At 44.7% G+C, this 16,745-nt stretch overlaps 2 pseudogenes; one reads left to right on the top strand and one right to left on the bottom strand.

Moving 5' to 3' along the window:
* Positions 1–14,260: 14,260 nt before the first annotated feature.
* On the bottom strand, positions 14,261–14,886 carry LOC124971491 (stress-associated endoplasmic reticulum protein 1-like; annotated as a pseudogene).
* A 54-nt stretch (positions 14,887–14,940) lies between these two features.
* LOC124971490 (lysophospholipid acyltransferase LPCAT4-like) lies at positions 14,941–16,745 on the top strand (annotated as a pseudogene).

Here is a 16,745-nt window from a genome sequence, read left to right as displayed (position 1 = left end):
CAACTTTGAGTTCCCCACTGTCAACTGTACCCAGAGACTCTCTCTTTATATACCTACGTTTCTAGGGCACTCTGTCTAATAAGGTCACATTGACCATACAGAGACTGATAGGTGTAAGCTCAAGGGCGAGGTCTGGTGGTCAAACAAAAGTTGGACAAAAACAGCCAAAACAAGCTTTATTGGAATTTGGCTGTCAGGCAAATTTCCCAGCCCTCTGGGGTACAGGTCAGGGTGGAGAGCTGGAGAAAATCGTACATGGCCCCGGCTGCCCAGGGTCTTTATAGGCCAGAATAGGCGGTGGGGGGGGGTCCTGCTGGTGATAGGTGGACATAAGGGTCAGTGGAGTTCATCTGTCCGTGTTTGATTGGTCGCTCTTTGGCACGCTGCCGACTGCTTTAGTTGTTCTGCTCCCTCCAATGCAGCCCCTCAAATCCCCACCTAACAATAGGGACCTCTCTCTGCAGAAATCAGCAGGGCCAAGACACAAATGCTTGAATTCATGGGAACTCAGGGAGGCCCTTGTATTATAGCTCTGTGGGCAACAGGCAGAGCTGCACCCAGAAGTATCCTCTGGCCGAACAGGGTATCCTGACAGATCTTAAAAAGGGGAGACTTTAGTCCCCAGATTATATTTTAATAATACTGGAACCCTTTGCCCCATTCCTTGTGACTGGCAGCGTCCATCTTCCTACCCCCATTAAGATAGGCTAGTAAATTGACAGACAACGAGTGTAATGGGCCCCAGATAAGGTTTTTTTCAAATGCAAAGGCAACCCTCTGAGGTTAAGCATTCCAATCCACTCCTTTGTCCCAGAGGGGTGGGAAAATAGAAATGGGGGTGGACCCAAATGGAGATTACAAAAAAATGCAGACTTAAGGACTAACAGCGCAGAGAAAAATAGAGTGTCATGAACCAAGCCAAAAGCCTTGGTACTTTCCCAACATCTGTACAGCATAGATTCCAACAATTAACCCAACCCTTTTAAGTCTCTTCAGCCTGGACTCTGATCCGTGCCTTTATGCAGATACCTAAGTCCCCGAACTAGTATATTCAAGTGGAAAAGATTTCCACCAGTTTCCCCCTCACATCGCAGGGAGTTCCATCTTGTTTCCTCTCATTCAAAACTAATTTTATATCTTTTATTTTTGTCCTCTGCTATCATCCATGGATTTCATTCTTTGACCCCATGAAACAAGAACAGAGAAAGAAAATCAGCGAGACCTATAGCCCAGATAGATTTCATTTGTCTGCCGAAGCGGCAAACAGAGCCCTGTTCTCAAACTCCAATTTTATTCCCATGGGCATAGTGGCTGGAAAGCAGAGTAGAGCCCAGGTCTTTTTTTGCCTATTTCTCTATAGACTAGGCAGCTTTCCTAAGTTCTTTTTTTCCTTCATCCCAGAACTGGTGTCCCTGACCCACAGCAGGATGATTTGCAGTTGCCTGGGACCAGGCTGAGAAGCAGTACTCCAACTGTCAGCACTGGAGTGAAAGGAAAAAATATATTTTTCAATCCTTCTTTGGTGTCCTGCTATACTCACACTTTAGAGACAGCATTTTTGTACATCCATCTTAGTTTTTGACTGTTAAGTCTCCTTATTATGTAATCGCATACATGCCTGTATATGCAGAATCTTTCACTTATTCTATCTGACAGACAAACTCCAAACTCAAGATTGTACAATAATTCAGAAAACCATTCAAAGACCAGATTGTTACAGTAAAACACTATCTTTATCTTAGACATGTTTACATCTGTAGCCAGGATCTTTCCCAAGAAACAATCTATAGGATCGACACAATATTGCCCATGTCTTAAAGGACCAGAAATGGAAACAAACAAAAAAAAATATAGGCAGACAGAGAGGATCCCCAGACCATGGCCAACAGACAGGAACCTTTAAAACAGACCAGATAGAGGGAAAATTCACCAAGTTCCCAACTCCATTTAACCATGACTTCTACACCAGCAGTGCCACAGATGTCCCCACAAGGGGACCAGATGTTCCCACAAAGGGGAATCAGAAGTGTAGAATCAAGAGTCTTGGTGTGCACACGAAGGGAGCTTACTGAATGGCCAAGGTGTCTCGACTTTACTGCATTCAATTTCCTTTTTCCCAAAGTACACCAAGATGGAGCAATACTTACAGTGCAAGTAAGGTTTTTTTGTTTTGTTTTGTTTTTTGTGGTACTGGGGATCGAACTCAGGGCCTTGGGCTTTCGAGGCAAGCACTCTACCAGCTGAGCTATCTCCCCAGCCCTACAGCGCAAGTAAGGAAAGCAGGAGTTCGCTGAAGTAAAGGGGGCTCCGGCAGCTGCTTGGAATCCCTCAGTCCCTCCATTTACTGACAGGAATAGCTCCTCTGCTTCAACCCAAGACACACTTCACCTGTCTCCTAACTGTTCAGGAGTCACCTCTCATTGCTTTGCTAGCAAAGGAGAAACACAAGGGTCTCCTGTTCCAGAGGCTGGGCGACTTTTAAAGGAGCTATTTGAAGGCGACATTACAGATGTACCCTAACAGGGGTCCCAGGGCACCCTGATGGTGTGTTAGGATCCACTTGCTAATTTGGGAGTTATTCACTTCCTAGATCCTCTGGCAGACATCTCCTTCCTGTGGAGCACAGATAACTCAAAAAAATCTTGTTCCTTGCCTCCATGGTAGGGAGGGGAGAGGGAGAAGAGGAAAAGGAAAACATGTCCTTTTTAAAAATAAACCTCACAACTATGTTCAAAAGGTGAAACGAGCCAGTGTTACAGCAGTACATGGGGCCACAGTGACGGATGGGGCTAACCATGAGCAGCAGGGAAGGCAAGCTCACAGATGTGGAGCTACCAGTCAGAGCCAGTGCAATTTGCTGCCCACAGAGCGGGCTGCTGCCTCACTTGAGACCCAGGCAGGCCCTTTGCAGTTCACACCAAGTCTGGGGAGCTGAATTTTGTGATCTTTCATGTGACCAGGAGCCAGGTATGCACACCCCATTTCCAGAAAGGCAGTAGCAACCATTTGGAGCACAGGGTTGCTCCCAGGTACTGCGTTCTCTGGCTCCTAGAAATGCTGACCCAGCAAGGTGGTGGGCTCCCTGTCCAGGTTACGCTGACTGAGGTGCCCCCTCCCATCTGGCACCTTAGCGGAGAGAGGATGGAAGGAGGCCTCTCCTTTCCTCTGAGGATTCCCTGCTTGTGCTGAAATGGGGCTTTTGGATGTGAGGGAAATATGGAGGTGGGGGTGAGCAGGAAGTTGAGGAGAGAGGAGGCCAGAATACTATCTCACTTCTCTTTGTCCAGTGTGCTGGCTTAGTGTGTGGTGCTACAGAAAGAAAGGGATGACCTCAAAGAGCAACTAGGTATGAGGAGTCCCGTGTGGGGCTGGGGTGGGACAGAGGGAGACCTTGGTGTCTCTGAGTGAATGTGCCTGTGGAGGGGTGGGCCTGCAGATTCAGGCAGCACCACCAGGATGGACTTCCTCGTGGCTGGCCTGGGAGTCTTGTGTGTATTGACTATTGCGGCTGTGTACAAAGAGCGGTGCACCGTGTGAACTCCATGAGCTCCACATTGAGTCCCAGATGTCCCCTTTACTGAGGACCTTCACAGACGCCTCCTTCATTTTTCCTTAAGGGCTGGTTTCTGTAGTTTCTTTGATGTGTTTTTTGCCCTTTGTCTTAAATTGTTTCTGAATGGTTCTGCCTGCCCAAGTGTCTGAGCACTGGTGTTATATGCTGTTTCCTTATAGAAGTGTGTCAGTGGTGGGTGGGTAAGTCATTCCCAGGGCTCTTTGGACAGGGGCTGGAGGGGAGTCACATTCCTGTGCTGGCGGTTCCCACCAGGAAGTGTAAAGAGGGTTCAGGGGGACAATGGCTGTAGCCTATGTTTCTCAAGTGCTCAGTTTTGTCTCTCTCTTTCAGCGGCCAGGCCGTTCCTTGATGACAAGTTCTAGGACCTTTGAAGTGAGTGTGTGGCTCCTCACCCCTTTCCCACAGTCCTGGCTATCTGGGAAGGCTGTGGTCTGACTCTCTGCTCTGCTCGTCACGTGGAACAAAGCATCTTTCTACAAGCTGAGCCTAGCTACTGGTACCTGTGGAGCCCAGGAGCAGCGGCCAAGCTGGTTCCCTCTGTTTCTTCTTCAGCCAGGGCTGCTTCTCTGCCCCCAATTTTGGGCTTGCCCACCCAGTTCATAGCAGTTTCAAAGTATAGTGCTTCTCATATTCTCTGGTCTATATTCTCTCTGAGGGGCTGGGATAGTTGGGTGGAGACAGTAAAAGTACGAGGAGCTGGTCCCTTTCAGAGCAGGTACCCTGACAATGCCCCTGACATTGTGTGGTGGGTCTCCGCCTGAGTGGACTCTGGGACCATAGCTTCTGTTGTTTGGCAGCATGGTCTGTTTTGTCTTTGATGATTTTCAGGGAGTCTCTTTGTGAAAACAGTCATGTCTGAGGGAAATGGAGGAGGGCGTCCCCTAGCATGTAGAGATCCAATAGGTTAGCCTGCCCATGAAGGCAAGACGACAACAGGGAGGGGAATCTGTGTGTCCAGATGACCCCACTCTGGAAGATGGCGAATTGATAACACTAGAGGCCAGAACTCCCTCGGGGTGCGGGACATCTGAATTCACTAGGTCTTATGTTGAGAGGGAGCGATACTGGATGCTACATTCTTTCAATGCCGAGTCGCAGGCTGGGAGGGATGCTGGGACACCTCATACTCTCACACACACTCTCGTCTTCTCTTCCAGATGAATAATTAAGGTCCATACCCCGAGACTCACTCCTTGGCTGCATCTTGAGAATTGAGAAAAATTTTATCCCAAGCCCTTAAAAAAAGTGGCCCTGTCCTTGTGTCCTTCCTTTGCCAATCTCATGAGACACTTTCTACTCTGTTTCTGTGTTAAAGGGGGTTACTGGTCCACTGGTGATGACCTGTAGGAAAGCCCTATAAACCCTAACATTGATGCTTGCTTCAGTCAACAGACAAGCCCCTAACAAAGTTCTAAAAGATATCATAAGTCAAAAATATCACAAGGCAGAAACTTTATGATCAATGTTTTAGAAAGCTGAAAGGAGACTTTCTCAGATTGGGTGAACATAAAACATGCTCTTTGCCTGACTCATCGAAGGTCTACATCTGATTTAAAACAAATGAGATTAATTTATAAAGATATAAACCCAAATGGCCTTTTAAATAAATAAATCTTTGACAGATAAGTTAACTTAGGGTTTGCTGGTAAGATAAAGTAAAAATGTCTTTAAATTACTAACCGCACTTTTTGGGGGGTGTCTGGGTAACAAGCCTGTTGGGACTAAATTTGTCTTTTTTGGGATGTTTTAATGTACAATGTCTGTTTCTCTTAGGGTTTTTCATTGATGAGAACATAGTGCCCTTAAAAATGTCCTAAATATGAACTATGCTTGTCTGATATCTTGGTTTTCATGCATAATCTAAAAATAGCTGGTAGAAAATGGGTAAGTAATGTTTGCTATAAATTGGATGAACATTTATAAATGTATTTGTTAGGAAACACTTGAGTCTTTTTTTTTTTTGTAATAGCGATGGAACCCATGGGCACTTAAACCTCTGAGCCACATCTTTAGCCCTTCTTGCTTTATTTCAGACAAAGTCTTGCAAAGTAAGCTAGGGCCTGCTCAGTTGCTGAGGCTGGCATGAACTTGCAATACTCCTGCCTCAGCCTCCTGCTTCACTGGGATTATAGGTATGCACCAGGGTGCCCGGCTCATCTGAGACATTTTTTAAGTTAAAATACTGAAACATCTGTTGCTAAAAATAAATTCAAATACTCTTGCCCTCTATTATATGATAAGAAAAAATAGGGCTTGTGTTGTAGCTCAGTGTCAGTGCGCTTGCCTAGTAAGTGTGAGGCACTGGTTTGATCCTCGGCACCACCTAAAAATAAATAATAAAATAAAGTATTGTGTAAATCTACAGCTAAAAAAGATAGAAAATATGTATTTATTTCTATTAATAAATGTGCTTTCATGATTTTTTTTTAGCAAGCAAAGATACAGCAGGTTTATTGCAAAAGTCTCAGGAACAGAATTCTGGGAAGAGAAGGAGCCCTGGAAGCCAGGAGTCACATGAATTTTTGATATATGGACAAAACGGTATAAGATTGCTTTGTTTCTGGGTCTTCACTAAAAATCAATGTTAGTAACTGGCAAGATGGTGCACGCTTGTAATCCCAGCAGCTCAGAAGGCTGAGGTAGGAGGATGGCGAGTTCAAAGCCAGGTCTTGGCAAAAAGCCAGGTGCTAAGCAACACAGTGAGACCCTGTCTCTAATAAAATACAAAATAGGGCTGGGTATGTGGACTCAGTGTTTGAGTGCCCCTGAGTTCAATCCCCAATAACACTCCCCCAAAATCCAAGGTTACTAACAATTAAAATTCCCATTAACAGATGTAATTCTATATGCAAGAATGCAAAGATTATAAGCTGTGTTTATTAAGATGCTCTAGAAAACAAAATATTTCATCTTGTTGATGAAAAGGAGTAACTTGTCTAAATTCAGAAATTTTGTAAGGATTGTTCCAAATTGTAAACTGAAGAAAGGAAAAAAAGGCAGGAAAAGAATCAGCAAGTATTGCTTACCACAGGGGCTCGTGTAATGGGGGGTGAAGGGCGCAGTGTCAATAACCACACAGACACCGGGAGCCACGCAAGAGCAAGCGAGCTTGTAGCTGCTGACTCATTTATTGCGGAAGCTTCTTCTTTTATTGAGTACCTGTCCAATCAGCGCGCCACACCACTGGAAACCACAATCTTTTACTCTCCTAGAACCACCAATCATTTGAGGGGTTTTGTGTTTTGCACCAATGGGAATATATTTCTTATTCTATTATGACTCAACGTTCCCCTTTTCTTTTTCTTTTTTCTTTTTTCTTTTTTTTTCTTTTTGTACATTAATATGTGTCCTCGGCCAGTAGCGGACACTATAGTTCCACCAGGTGGCCAACCTGCGGGCACACTGCAGGAGATAAGTGGCTGTGCCTGTCTTAGGTGGTCACCCTCTGGAGATCTTACCCGTCATTGACTACCAGTCATCATCAATCCCGAGTGTATAGCACATATTATAAAGGTAACATGTTGATGTAGGGGCTTTTGGGCATCCTCGTTTTTTCTTATGTTTTTTTTCCTTTTTTATGCTTGGTGTCTTGGAGATCTTCGTCGGAAGGTTGTTCTGGTTCCTGTAGACGAACATATTGTGGCTCGGTACTTACCAACATTGCCATCGATTTTCTGATGATGTCGATTTGAACCCGTAATGAATTTCCTAACAGCATAGCAAGGTATATCATTAGAAGCATTTTTAGTCAAGCACAAGTTTGACATTCCTCGCAGGTACCCACACTGGAGTTTTGCTGGATTCTGGAAAGACACAGGCATAACCCCTACCTTGAGAGAGAAGGGAGGGGGCCCATGCGATTGAAATGATATGGGGTCTTTCCACCTAACTAAAGGTGGAGGAGAATGAGCTGGTAAGGAATCCAGTGTTTTGTATGCAGGGGATATATTGCTCTCATCAAATGTGAGGAAATTAAGTGAAAAAGGGCATGGACAAGCACAAATGAGGGTCGTAACAAGGATGGGGAAGGTGCTGTTTAGCAATTGTTTCCTTAAGGGTACGATGGGTTCTTTCATTATAGCTTGTCCTTGAGGGTTATAAGGGATTCCTTGTTATATGTTTGAAGCAAGTAGGAGGAAAGATATTGGAATGTACTAATAAGCATGAGGACATATTTTTGGAGAATGTTTTTGGATTAGAAAGGATTTTGTATGGGAATGTAAGATTTTTATCCTACAGTCCATGATGGGAAAAGAGAAGATAAACCTAGGGATGTAAAAGAATTGTAGAGTGTCTAAGTAAGCTTCAGAAGGTTTATGAAATGAAATTTGTATGTGTGGTTAAGATAGCTCTAATATAGGTTTATTTCCAGGGTTTTCACATCTTTTATTTCCTTTCCTTTTTTTTTTTTTAAACAAGGGATTGAACCCAGGGGGGCTTAAACAATGAACCACCTCTCCAGTCCTTTTTTTTTTTTTTTCTATTTTGAGACAGGGTCTCACTAAGTTGCTTAAGGCCTTGCTAAATTGCTGAGTCTTGCTTTGAACTTGCTATCCTCCTGCCTCAGCTTCCTGAGTCACTGGGATTACAGGCATGTGTAATTGTACCCTGCTATTTCAGGGTTTTCTAACATTAACATTTAATGTACTGATGTAAAACCAAAATCTAATTTTTCTGCGTTTCAAAACCAAGTTTTTAGCTGGGTGTGGTGATGCAGGCCTGTAATCCCAGAGACTGAAGGAGCGGAGGTAGGGGGATAACAAGTTCAGGATATTCTCTCTCTCTCTCTCTCTCTCTTACACACACACACACACACACACACACACACATACACATAGATGTAGATATAGATATGAATTCTGTGTAACTGTGATACTAATTAGTACTGGTTTCTTTGTATGTCAAATATATTCATATTCCCACAAGTACAAGCCTTCTAGAATGCAAAGTTTAAGAAAACACTTTACCTAGGTAAGGTTATCTAACACAAAATTATTTCTGGTATGAAACCTTTTCTGGTAGTGCTGGGAATTGAAACCAGGGCGTTGCGCAAGCTAGGCAAGTTTCTCTACCAACTGAGCTACATCCCAGCCCCAAAGCTTTTCAAGTTTATGTTTGTAGATGCCTAATTGTATCACCACCATTGTTTTTGAGCAAGGATAAATAAAAGTACCCCAGTGCTTGGCATTCCAAACTGTGTCACCCCGATAAGAAGAAGAAAAAAGAGATTGGGCATCAGTCACCTGAGGAGTTCATCTTTTAAACATGTATTTATTTTAAAACGTATCATTTATTATCAGAAGACAAAATTAAATGGGAATTTGTTAGCCAATATTTTGCAGTTGAATAAAGATAACCTGTTATTGGTAAGTTACATGGAAATTTTGTTATTCATTGCACTGGGGTAGGGTTTTGCATACATCTTTTAAGATAATGAGAGCCCGAATGATCTAAAGGTTGGCAATGTGGAACATGAAACTGTTTTGCCCACTCCTCTCTCCCACCACACACAAAAAATTAAGAGCTCTCTTCACCTTTCTGTTTGGTTCATGTTTCAGATGTAATGTGATTATGCTGTTCTTCAAGTAGACTGAGAAATAATATATGAGAGGTTTACTTTCTCACACTCCGAAAATAGAATGATATTTAGAAAGGGGGCAAGGATTAGCACCAAATGTAATAACTTCAGCAAAGATTTGCCAAATGACCACCCTCCTCGCTTGGAATAAGGCTCTGTCTCTTTTCCTGCTCTGTGTTAAGATGGCTCCCCAAGTTGGCTAAAATTAAGCCCACTTAAAGTTCTGTTCAAAAATGATAACATTTTGTTGTGATCTCAAATAAAATGAAATATAAGGCAATGCTAAGTAAAAGTTTAAGGAAGGTAGACAAGATATTTAAATGTTGCCAAAGGGTTTAAAAGAAATGCAACTTGTGAAAGAGTTTATGTATGATCAAGTTGACAAATGGCTTATGGGTTTTTGTAGAGGCTAACTAGATATCCAAAGTACCTTAGTGCTATTATTAAAATATGTGTTCTGGTTCAGAACTATGATACAAACAATATGCTTAATTCTTGTTAATTTCATTTTGTATTTTTTCTGTGTAAAACGTTATCTTCCACTGTTTCTTATTCGTGTTTTACAGAAGTACATCTTCTAATGGAATAACCTGAGTTAATATGAGATAATAAGCCATCATCTACATAACAGATAGGATATGACTCCCTGTACTAAAGCTGACCACAATTAAATGGAATGGGTAACTACAAAATTACAGAAGTTAAAAGGAAAAAACCTCTGCTCCCATTTCAAGATTGGTGGAACCAGCCTTTCTGTGTGTTCAGCATATATGACTTGGAAACCAGAGTTAAGGAAAATAATAAAAGGGATAAGAAAAAAATAGTTGATATTTTGGCTCTTGCCCTCCAATGTCAGCCAAGGACCCAGGGAATGATGGACCACTTTTAGGGCCCTGAAGCACTGGCGAGTCACCCAACCTCCTGTTCAGGTGAATCATGAGGATCCTAGAGAACAGGAAGCAAACCCATGTGCATGCTGCAAAGAGAGGGTCAATGGAGAAGGAAATATCCCCAACGATTTCAATGGAAGCCACATGGTCAGAAAGACCCTGCCCCATCCGGGTAGATCACACAACTGGTAGAGGAGAAAGACTGAAGGAGTCCAGAGGCTCCTTACAAGTTACTAAAAGAAACCCACGAGGATTCTTGGCCCACCCTAACAGTAGCAAGAAAAGACATTAATTTGGCCAACACAGTGATCATCTACTTGGGCTCAAACACCCAGCAGGAAAGTATAACCAAAGATAAATGTACCAATCTGAGGGTGGAAGAAATGTCAAGAACAGTCATGCATGGAAATTAAAATGGAAACATGGTTCTTTTAAATGTAATTTGAGATGTGTACTTGTGTCACCCCTACCAAGATTAAAAAGGATCCTTATACATGGGTGTATGATAATAACCATCAAGAAAGACTGCCAAAATCATATTTTTCCTGAATTAACTTGAATCTGATATAACAGACCTGCTATCAGGAAAAAAAATCCAGATCTTTTTTTTTTGTTTTGTTTTTTTTTTTTTTTTTGAGGAGCATAAATGGTGCACCTCAGGACGCACAGATGTTAGGTAAATAACCTTACTTGTCTAACCCCACATAGCCATAACCACCATTAAGTACCTTTGGCTACTACACTGCTTAAACTCCTAGTGAAACATCTTTCTTCCAGATTACAACAGATCCATGTTAGAATGATGGCAATACAGGGATACGAACCCATGCCAACAACAGAGATCCGTCTCTCTCTCTCCGTCCCCATTAGATCAGGCAGAGACTTTCGATCCCTGGCTAGGCAGGATGATCACCCCTTGTCAGCTTGAGGCAGTTCTGGAAGATGGACCTTCACCCTTCCTTGACCCTTGAGGGAGCTAAAGCTACAGTGGGGAATAAGAAATTTGGGCATCCAGAAAAAAAGGTATACTGAGTCTCAAAACAGAAGCGCCCATGAACCAGTGGAATGCAGAAGATGCCCACGGACCTTTTGAAATGCAAAGCAAGCAACCCAGCACTTGTTCTGGGCCCAAGCCCTTGGGTGCTTGACCTAAGTCTTTGTCCTTGCCCACAAAAAGTAACATGAGGGCAACTTGCGAGCACCAGAGAGATTGGTGCAAACTTGTGTAACTCCACTCTGACTTCTCCTCTGGTCCGGCCCTAACTACTGTCCCTCTATAAAAGCCCCTGACTTAAGAGTGCAGTCCTCTCCCTCTGGAGATGGTGTGCATTCTCCTTAAATGTGTATTCCTTTCTTTACCCCAAAAGACGTCTCTGTCTTGAGGTAGCCCACCCGTTCCCTTGAATATCTATCTGCTTTCCTAAATAAATCTGTGTATCCGACTGGCGGGTGCTGAAACCGCTTGCTGACATGTACACCAAGGACCCCAGTTGTCCTGAGTTAATGTCCTCTCTCTGAGAGCTCCTCCAGTGACAGAAAGATGAGGGTTGACCTGCAGTGCTGGACAGATGAGGGAGCAAACAAATTTGGGACACACAGAGATCCTCAGATTCATTTTTCCATTCTATTGACAGTGGCAAAGGGCAATCGACGTTGGTTAAGTGTTTGGCAGGAGAGATCCCAAACAAAATTAGGTTCTCCATCTTCAGGGACATTCCTTACCAGATTCTCTCCTCCAGGGTCGGCTAGACACAGGCAGCGTTATAGTCCCATCACAGAGTTGCCATTTCGCTACTGGAAACCTAGGCCAGGTTCACTGCCTTAATCCAGGATGGATGAATTTCACTGCCCAACTGTACCAGCAATAGGCAAATTTGGAAAAAGCGAAAATGAATCAATTGTATGCAGTTTGATCAACTGGGAAGAGGCAGCTAGATTGCTTTTTCACTGGTCCCAGAGAAAGGGTTACGACTTGTAGTAACAAAAGCCAAGTGATACACATACATATATTTAGATAGACTGTGCTTAGCCAGATAATATGTCAATTTTCATTTCCTTGGTCCTTGTCCTCTGCATGAGGAAGAAATGCAGTTATCAGGAAATGGGTATTAAATTTAAAAAGGATCTGTTGCAAGAATCGCATTAAAGTTTTAAAGGAGACCAAAAAAAATCTCCATAATATTTCCTGTATCATTTAAAAGTGGATCTGGATGGCAAGGAGAACCACAGCCAGAACATCATGCAGTGCAACAATGTCACCAAGACCATGAAGAGAAAGCATTGGCCAGAAACTCACAAGCAACCCACCACATGCTCTGTGCCCGAGACCTTGGGACGTGTCCTTGCCCACAAGGACTTTCAAAAAGCAAACCAAAGAGACACAGCTTTCATTTATCCAAACATGCAAAATCCATTCTGAATATAAAGCATACTCAATTGGCAAAAAATTTTTGCATACGTGAAATGATTGCCAGCTATTGTGATTTAACTGTCAAATTAATCAAAACATTGTACATTAAAAAACAAAACTGGAAAACACCTTAAAGCCAATTATCTATAGCAAACTGAGCAAAGCCTGATATGGAATGATTTGAAGCGAGCAGAGTAAGCCACCTGTTATGAATTTAGAGTATTTTTGAGGTTACAACAAAATATAATTAGGTAATGGAGGCTTGTTTCAAAGAGGGAAGTAAGTACAGGAATTGTTTTACTGGGTGAGAAAGATAGGTAACAGTTTGGCTAAAAACTTACTGAACCGAGGTCAGCCATTTCCTTTTCTTGGGAGCAGTTAAGTTCCTAGATGCCTTAACCACTCCTTTCCCTTACACTCCTCCTACATGAGGGTAGGTCAGAAGTCCCCTATGAGGTTCACACTGCATGTATACAGGTAGCAGAATTCCCTTCTGTTCCTCTTAAAACAGGTTATAGCAAAAGAGTTATCCTGAGGCAATTCACAAAGCAAACATAAGCAGCCTTCTACCAATTTCTCGACACACACACACAGCTTGGGCTTTTTGCACCAAGTTATGGTTAAGCATAGCCAATACCTGCAGTTTTCAACTGTACTGGAAAACCCAAAATCTCCCTTATTGCCTTCACCCTTACTGTTAATACAAAGAAAATCTGATCAATCATAATCCATAAAATCATACAAAGGAAGACTAAAGAACAATCCTTATCAGTACATCCTTTTAATTCCAAACACCACTTTAGCCTGATCTATCTAGAAACCATCCTAAGGGCATTTGAGTCACAAAGCTAAAAGAAAATTTTCAAACTAAGTGTGACTTTTTTTAGTTGAAGTGTCCTTTTTGGTATTAAAAGTGCTATGGATATACTAGGATGTCTATGGCACAGTGCACTCAACAGTATGTTCCAATGAGGCATACATTTCTTTCAGTATTTTTCCCTAAAATTTTGTCTAGCATAGTGAACCCCATTGACATATTAAAACAATCCTGGTGAAATCAGTGTGATGCAAACCTTCCCTGACTTCACCACACCGTGGTAGCTTTTACTGAAACCAACCAAGTTTTTTCTTTCTGGTCTAAAAATCGGACCTTAGGTTATGCTCACTCATGCAATATCTAAGGTAGTATAGTAGAAATAATATCACTGAAATATATGTGGCTTATGTATAAGTATCTCTGCTTATATTATGCACCAGAAACTTTTCAAAACTTTCAGGTGCTAATGGTTATGGGAAAACTAGACTGTGTTCCATTTATGAGCACCGTTTTACAGGACACTTACATGACCATATAATGGAGTGTGCTTTCAATTCAAAAGAGAGTAATAAAGTGCCTAGCTATAATATTGTGATTCCAAATTTTAAATTAAGTTAACCACACTTACATGTTAAAGTTAACAAAATCTAAATCCTGTCTACACAGACTTAATCTAATTATTCATGCTGCATAGTGTTTCAATAAGCACATTTTAAAAAGAAACAACTCACTCTATAATAAGTAGGGTCCACTACGGGTAGCTTATCAATCAAATTTTATTGCTTTATTCATGCGGTGCTTTTTGCAAGGCACTGTGGTATGAACTAGAAAACCCGGAATGACTGGCGAAGAAACCTTGGAATGAAGCTTGAAAGATGATATGAAAGTCATTGTGAGGCAGGGTGTTTTACTGAATTGATTTTAGCCAGGGTATCAAACACTGGGAATGAGTTCAATTTAAAATGCACAAGAGGATGGCAGCCTCTTAAGGTCACATGCCCACCCTGATACTCTGCATAATCTGGAAAGTTGCAGAGCCACCGACAACAAAGATACAGAGAACCAATAATAACCAGGGTCCTGCCTACGCCTTCTCTTCAGGGGCATTTCTCGAGATCTTGGCGACGTTGATGCTCTGGGTGATCTCCTTGCTGGGCCTCTCCTCGGCCATCTGGATCCGCTGCTCCGCCGCTTGGCAACAACTTCTCGGCCACCGCTTGTCAGTGCTTGCTCACCTCCCGGGCAGCTGTGAAGCTAGGTTCCCGATGCCCGGTGTGCGCGCCGCCAGAGCAAGGAGGCGCTCAGGACAGGCGCCGGCTGAGCCCGCTGGCCTAGGCGCGGCAAGCGAGGGGCTAAGCGGGCGGAGCCGGCAGGGCGAGCAGGAGCAAGGAGCCGGCCTCCGGGACGTGCTTGCGCTGCTGCTGCCGCTGCTGCCAGGATCTCGCGGCGAAAGAGGAAGCGACCTCAACCACCCAACAACCGGATGGTGCAGCCCGCCGCAGAGACCATTCTTTATCTTAGGAGATACATGCTGACATATTTAGGGATAAGTCTTCGGGTAACACGTTTCCGTTATATGATTAAAAATACCACTCACAGAGTCAGGCACAGTGGCATCCGCCAGTAGGCCCAGCTACTTGGGTGGCTGAGGTAGGAGGCCAGCTGGAGCCCATGATTTCACAGTCGGCCAGGGCAATGCAACGACACCCCCATTTCATAAAAAAGGAAAACGAAACGAGATAAAATTTTAAATAAACATTTGCAAACACACGTTGGAGGAGGGATGAAATAAACGTGGCACAACGTGAACAACGGGCTAGAGGGCCGCCGCCTCAGCAGGAGCAGCCGCTCCTCTGCAGAGCAGGGACCCGGGTCCGGGGTGGGGCCGGGGTCCACCTCCCACCTTCTCCCGCCATAAGCCAGGGAAGTTCGTGGGCTGGGCCCCCCTGGATCCCACCCCGGCTCCCCAGTCCCCCTCAACCCCTTCGTGCACAAGTTACATCTCTCGTGCCTCCAGAGGATTAAGTTCTGCCTCCTGGGGCACTGCTGGCCCCCCTCTGAGTGCTTCTGGCCTTTATCGTCCTTTCTCTTCTGGCCCTTTGCTTGGCTTCCAGTAGCAGGTCTTACTGAGGAGCAGCTTCAGGAGCCAATTACAGGATGGAGGAAGATTGTGTGCCACACCTAGGTACTGGGCCTGAGCCGTCTGCTCTTTTTCCTGCTGGGCTTCCTCCGGATTCGTGTTCGGGGCCAGAGAGCCTCTGCCCTCCAAGCCCCTGTCCTTGTTGCTGCCCCCCATTCCACTTTCTTTGACCCATTGTTCTGCTGCCTTGTGACCTGCCCAAGGTTGTGTCCCGAGCCGAAAACCTTTCCGTGCCTGTCATTGGAGCCCTTCTTCGATTCAACCAAGCCATCCTAGTGTCCCAGCATGACCCAGCTTCTTGCCGCAGAGTGTGGAGGAGGGTCCGAAGGCGGGCACCTCAGGAGGCAAGTGGCCCCAGGTGCTATTCTTTCCGAAGGCACCTGTTCTAACAAGAAGGCTTTGCTTAAGTTCAAGCCAGGAGCCTTCATCGCAGGGTGCCTGAGCAGCCTGTCCTCATCCGCTATCCCAACAGTGTGGACACCACCAGTTGGGCGTGGAGGGGGCCTGGCGTACTCAAAGTTCTCTGGCTCACAGCCTCTCAGCCCTGCAGCATCGTGGATGTGGAGTTGCTCCCTGTGTATCAGCCCAGCCTTGAGGAGAGCAGGGACCCCACCCTCTATGCCAACCATGTCCAGAGGGTCATGGCACAGGCCCTGGGCATTCCAGCCACCCAATGTGAGTTTGTAGGGAGCTTGCCTGTGATTGTGGTGGGCCGTCTGAAGGTGGCATTGGAGCCACAGCTCTGGGAACTGGGAAAGGTGCTTTGGAAGGTTGGGCTGTCCCCTGGCCGTGTGGACACTGGGGCAGAGCCAAGCCGGAGTCGAATGATTGGCCAGGAAGAGTTTGCAAGGCAGCTACAGCTCTCGGACCCTCAGACAGTGGCTCGTGCCTTCAGCTACTTCCAGCAGGATGCCAAGGGTTTGGTGGACTTCCGAGATGTGGCTCCTGCACTAGCAGCTCTGGATGGGGGCAGGAACCTGGAGGAGCTGACTCGCCTAGCCTTTGAGCTCTTTGCTGAAGAGCAGGCAGAGGGGCCTGGCCGCCTGCTGTACATAGATGGCTTCAGCACCATCCTGCACCTGCTGCTGGGTTCACTTTGCCCTGCTGCCACAACTTTGCATGCTGAGCTGTGCCAGGAGTCACCAGCCAGGGCCTCTCCCTCTGTCAGTTCCAGAACTTCTCCCTCCATGACCCACTCTGTGGGAAACTCTTCAGCACCTACTTGGGACCCCCACACACCTCTCGAGGCACCTCCCAGATACCAAATGCCACCTCCCCGGGCAGCCCCACTGCTCTGGCCAATGAGAATGTGCAATCACCTAAGCAGACTATGTGA

Source organism: Sciurus carolinensis, chromosome X (assembly GCF_902686445.1).
Source record: "Sciurus carolinensis chromosome X, mSciCar1.2, whole genome shotgun sequence".
Taxonomy (NCBI): domain Eukaryota; kingdom Metazoa; phylum Chordata; class Mammalia; order Rodentia; family Sciuridae; genus Sciurus; species Sciurus carolinensis.
The sequence above is the reverse complement of the archived record's forward strand: the minus strand, read 5'-3'. Positions and strand labels throughout refer to the sequence as shown.